This window comes from Diabrotica virgifera, chromosome 8, assembly GCF_917563875.1.
Source record: "Diabrotica virgifera virgifera chromosome 8, PGI_DIABVI_V3a".
Classification (NCBI taxonomy): domain Eukaryota; kingdom Metazoa; phylum Arthropoda; class Insecta; order Coleoptera; family Chrysomelidae; genus Diabrotica; species Diabrotica virgifera.
In genome coordinates this window covers 29,652,078-29,658,085 of record NC_065450.1, presented here as the reverse complement: position 1 = coordinate 29,658,085, position 6,008 = coordinate 29,652,078, and the positions used below count along the sequence as shown (strand labels likewise).

The following is a 6,008-nucleotide window of genomic DNA, read 5'->3' as shown; positions in this document are numbered from 1 at the left end:
TGTTTAATGGATTAAAATTATTTGATGTAATTTAGTATGTTTACAAATTATAAAAAAAAGGGTGCCCGATATAATTTTGTTTTGACTATAATTAATGAATAATTAAAAAATTACTTTTTTTATATATTAAACAGTTATTTATGTATCAAGGGCATTAAATAGATGTTTATACCCTAAGGGCGACAAGCTTATAAATTACATAATTATGCATGTGGTGAATATAAAATTTTATGTCATAGCGGTTCATTGCGTCAGTTAAAGTTTTAATTTTATAATATAATAAATTAGAAGAAATACTGTATCGCAGCAGGTATTTAGTACTGTTGGTAGAAAAGTGATGTTGGTTAGCAATTTGGTATTAACATAAACAAAGTTTTTCTATGTGAAATTGTCAAAAAAGTCAGAATGCAAGAGAAATTCGATATTTCTGAAAAAAAGCCAATAAAGCGACTGAGAATCTATTACCAAATAAACGTATCTATGACAAGGAATACGCTAAATTTCAACCATGGATGACAGAAAATAATACTGAATGCGTAAATGAGACTGTACTACTGGCATACACTGTACAGGACGACCAAGAAAAACATGGAACAATAGGATAAGCAAGATTCTCAAAGAAAGAGGGAAGACATAGAGTGAGCCGAAGGAACTAGCTAGAGACAGAAAAGAGTGGTGTACATTTGTAGAAAAAAATTTAAGAGAGCTTGTACACCTCGACACCTTCGGGTATAAGAGGTTTTCGATTATGTATGCATGTTAATTATAGTCAGAACAAAATTATATCGGGCACCCCTTGTTTTTTATAATTGTTACCATACTAAATTACATATCCAATAATTTTAATCCATTATTAAACAGATCGGTGCAGATCGACATTATATTGGATCCTCTACTATAAATAAAAGATCCAAAGTACCAACAATACTGTCAGTAGTCTTAAAATATATTTATTAAAACATACCAACTGTAGAAAAATAATATAACTTATCAAATCTGTTTATTTAAAAAATACAGCTACTATTTATAATTATTATAAATATGATTTATACGTAATCATTTGATTTTAATTTCACACTATCACTTTGGACAGTTATAGTCTTTCTGGCATTATTCGAATTTCACTTTTATCCAATTGCGGTTGCAACTCCAATAGAGTCATGTAACAGTTTTGTAACTTGATTTGTGGACGTCCGTGAGAGCGGTTGCAACTCCACTGGAGATTCCTGTGGCAGTTCTGTACTGGAAACTGTGTCAGAGAAATCCTAAAAAAATATTTTTGTTAGATTCCAAAGCCACAAGAATAATGGAAACATATAGCAAAGGAATTTGAAGCAAGATTGAACTTTCCCCATTGCTTCGGTGCCGTTGACGGCAAATATGTGCAGAGTATTCTACCAAATGGGCAAGGTTCCTATTTTTATAACTATAAAGGATTTCATAGTATGGTTTTGATGGCAGTTGTAAATGCTAATTATGAGTTCATAATATACGAATTTGGCATGAATGGGAGAATTTGTGATGGAGGTGTTATAGAGCAAACAATATTTTACAACAAATTAAAAGAAAATACATTACAAATTCCAGTCTTTGATCGCCTCAGTGGTTCAGATAAAATGCTTAGTGACGTGTTTATTGGTGTTGAAGCTTTTGCCTTAGCTCCACATTTCTTAAAACCGTTTAATCAAAGAGAATTAACAAATGAACGCAAAATATTCAATTACCGCCTGTCAAGGACAAGGCGAGTTGTAGAAAATGCCTTTGGTATTTTAGCTAACAGATTTTGAATTTTCCATACCACTATTAATTTAAATCTAAAAACTGTATATATCATTGTCATGACATATTGTGTACTCCATAACTTTTTGAGAATTAAATATGCTTCAACCTATACTCCCATTGGAAGCTTAGACGTTGACAATAGGAATGGTTTAAGAACAGAAGATTCTAATCTCATTGATATGCAGAGATAACATTATATAAGTATTTCCAGGGACGCCAAGCAAACTAAGGATAAACTTTTTTTATGGTATTTCAATAATGAAGGTAGTGTACCATGACAAAATAGCCATGGTGTAATTCATAATATAGTTTAATTATAGAATTTAATTCAAGTTCTAAATATTGTGAACGTAGATATAGTTTAATAAAGAAATTTTTTTAAATTAATCATGGTTTTTAATTGATAGAAACTTACAAAATACCTTTTCAGGTAGATATGATTATTCCACAAACGCAAATATGCAACAAATATGTGTGTCAAGTGTCAACAATAGAAATAGCAGGAAATTTCTTAGACAGTTAGAAATTCGATTAGCATCTTTTATTTCGACAAAAATTTGGCATCCATGCCCAAAATTCTGCTTAAATTTTTGTAGAGAGTAGAAAGACTTCCGGAGTGGAAATTGAAACACCAATCAGTAGTAAATTAAGAAATGCAATTTTCTTTACACCTACAACAGTGGCTCAATCCCATATGAACATAATACTACATTAAATATGCCACAAGAAAACAGTGTCAGAACTTAGCAGAAATACATAAGTTGATTAATTATTATATTCTATTATTATAAGTATATAAATTTTTTTTGGCAGTAGTACCCCAATATTGCAAAATTAAATACTAAAATGGTAAAAGAAATTTATATGATTTAAAAGAATTCTCTATTTTAGAATGAACTAAAAATATAAAAATAAAATATTGCCTCTTTTAATTTTTCAATCATTAAAGTGTATGCTTCATTCTCTACTTTTCACCTTCCATAATGCATGCCAGCTCAAAAATTTGTACAACTCTTCAATTAAGAATAGGTTTGCAATGCTTCTAATATCACTCATTTCGACTGTCCACCTTGAAAACTTTTGCCGGACTGAACTTCTGACCACACTTCAAGTAAAACTGCACGGGTAAAATCTTCAGCATGTTGACGAGAGTACAGGCGGCGCTTGGAGGCTTACATGTGATACCGTCTTGCTGCTCTTACCTGCGCAAATGAGTCTCTGCAGACATGGTCTCAGGCAAAACGTAGTGTGTAGCCAGTGTATTATACTACAGACCTCAAGGCTCTGAGGATAGTCAGCATAATTTAGATTGCACAGATTTCTGCATTATCATTATGAATGATATATGTACAACGTTATGCTGTCATGACATTTGCAAAAAAAATTGTTTGTATTGATGGTACCTATGGAACTAATATTGGTGAAGGCGTTGCTGTGACATACATGATTTCAAATAGAATGAATACTACAATTTCTACCTAATAATATCACTACAGATATGTTTATGAGAGATATAATGGAAACTTTTTATAACGGATGGACAGCAGTGATAATGTGACAGCTGTGTCTAATCGATTATTTTGTTCCTGGTACATTGATTGTGCCTGGAAAACTAATCTAACAAAAATTTCTGTAGTTGAAAAAAGAATGGAAGTATGTATACAAGTGCTTGAAATTTATACAAAGTACTTTAGAAGTTAACAACTTTTAAAAAGATTTGTTGAATTTTCCAACTGGAGAATGATTCTGGTACTGTTAAATTTTATGAGTACCTGAGTAAAAATTATAGTTTGAATACTAAGTCGGGGTTCTACTGTTATAGAAAGGAATTACTAACAAATACAAATATGTACTTGGAGAGTATGCACAGTATTATAAAAAGGTGAAACAACTAGATAAAAGCATGCATAATTTGACACACTACACTCGAGATAAACAAGTGGAAAGACTAATTCAGATAACAAAAGGGTTGTAAATATGTTTTGATTTAATTTTGTCAACATTTTTGTGGCTTTCAGGAAAAAGGACTGATTGATTGACTGCCATTAATTGTAGCCACAAATTATAAATTTGATATTGAAAGTGTGGAAGGAAATGATGAATTTAAAAAATGGATAATTAAAAATAAAACAAACTCAAAAATATGTACTGTTACAGAGAAACTGTTTAATGTATGTTATCTTGTCAGCTACATACTATGTAAAATATGCTACCATTCCTACTCATGTACTTGCCTTGATTATTTTATTAAATTAAATTCAATCAAATATTTGCCAGCACATTCACTACCTTTGTATTACATGAGTCACACTAAATAATTAAGTTCCAAGCAGTGATATTTGGGAAGAACTGGAGTCTTCAGCACCTACGCACACATCAAAAACCGAGGGATAGATAGAAATTACATGAGATACTATCTGCTCAGCACTGTAAGTAATTGCATTAGGTCAAAAATGCAACAGTGAAGATATTTTAATGACAGCCGTTAATCAAATTAAAGCTGTGAAAGCCAACAAATTTCACGTTGATCCAAATATGAGACTTGAGAAAATTCAGAAAGGGTGAAACAGGTGTCATTTTCTACCAAGAAAAAGACAGTGTCTACGTCTGGTAAACTATTAAGGAAGCCCAATATCGCAGAGTCCTCCAATTTGAATGAAGTATCCTCTAAATGGTATGTATTTGCATAATGCCTGTACCTATGTGTTGTGAGTACACAATTAAGTAATCAGCAAACTGCATGTCCATTTCTTGTTTAAGTTCACCATTATCTATAAATAGTTTTTCGCAGATTTTAAAACAACAAAACTAGAACAACTTGCAACAGAACAACTCCTCTATATTCAATGAAACAAGAATCAATTCAATTTCAATATACAACTCCTTGTATACAACACAATAAAACACAAAACATAGGTTAGGTTAAATAAAACGGAAATGTCAAAACAAACTACAACTTCGGAATGGACTAAATACCTATTACCTATACTGTGTTTAACCAAAGAATACATATCTCTCACAAGAACCGACACGGACGGCGATTCTTTTGTTGTTAGCATGTACTTAATTTTAGTATCGAGTTGGCAAGTGTACACGCGAGTACACTGAGAAAAGTCTCGCACATTTCTGGCGTGTATCAATAAAATTTTAGTTGCACTGAGAGAAAGGTTGCATGCAGGGCCGGCTTTTGTTGACATTCTTAATATGGTGGAATTATTTTTGATTTACAAAAGGTTGCAAATACAACACAAAGTAATGGTGAGAATTATATTGATTAAAACCATGGATAAAATACCTTTTTTATCCTGATTTTAGCATTGAAAGACCAATAATAAAATATATTATAGTGGCGTGACATTCACTAATTATTCTTTTTGGCTTATATTGATACAACGATACAAAATATAATTTGTTGTTTTCACCAATTTTGAAAAAGTGTGAACAAGTTGGTGAGAATTTGAACGACTTGGTGTGACCTAATAGGCTGTCTGTCCGTCCGACCGCGAATATAACTCCTTCAGTCACTATACCAGGTAGAATGACAAATGAGGTGTCAAATGAAAGCTTATAATCCATGGATGGTACTCAAGGTGAGACATTTGACCTAGACTGTCTGTCCGTCCGACCGGAAATGTAACTCCTCCGTCACTATACCAGGTAGAATCACAAATGAGGTGTCGAATGAAAGCTCATAATACATGGATGGTACTAAAGGTGGGAAATTTGACCTAGGACTTCCGGTTTTAGAAATGCGACCGGAAGTACTCTTTTTATAGTGATATATTATTCGACGCGCATTCGCAAGACGAGAACAAATATATACTTCTGGTTTCATGACTGTCTGTCCGTCCGACCGCGAATACAACTCCTCAGTTACTAATACAGATAGAATGAAAAATGAGGTGTCGAATTAAAGCTTATAACCCATGGATGGTATTAAAGATGAGAAATTTGACATCGGACTTCGGTTTTAGAGTTACAACCGTAGGTACTGCTTTAAAGTCACTCAAAATATGATATGAATGTAAAACAAGATGACAAAATTAGTAAAATCGTAGATCAATCGACGCAAAGTTACACGAAGAGTTCCAATATCGACTTCCAGTTCTACTTTCGATTACTTTGGGTGAAAACCTAGGACCAATTACTTGTTTGTCGAGGTATTTCCTAATTCATTATATTCGTTATTTCGTAAAATAATCGAAAAATAACAGCCGTTGTAACCG

At 32.4% G+C, this 6,008-nt stretch overlaps 1 long non-coding RNA gene across 1 annotated transcript; it reads right to left on the bottom strand.

Annotated features, from left to right (window-relative positions):
• Nucleotides 1-983: 983 nt before the first annotated feature.
• On the bottom strand, nt 984-4,753 carry LOC126889853 (uncharacterized). The gene is made up of 2 exons (XR_007700191.1): nt 4,482-4,753; nt 984-1,265 (listed from the first exon to the last, which is right to left on the bottom strand). It is a non-coding gene; the product is annotated as an uncharacterized LOC126889853 (long non-coding RNA).
• Nucleotides 4,754-6,008: the final 1,255 nt, after the last annotated feature.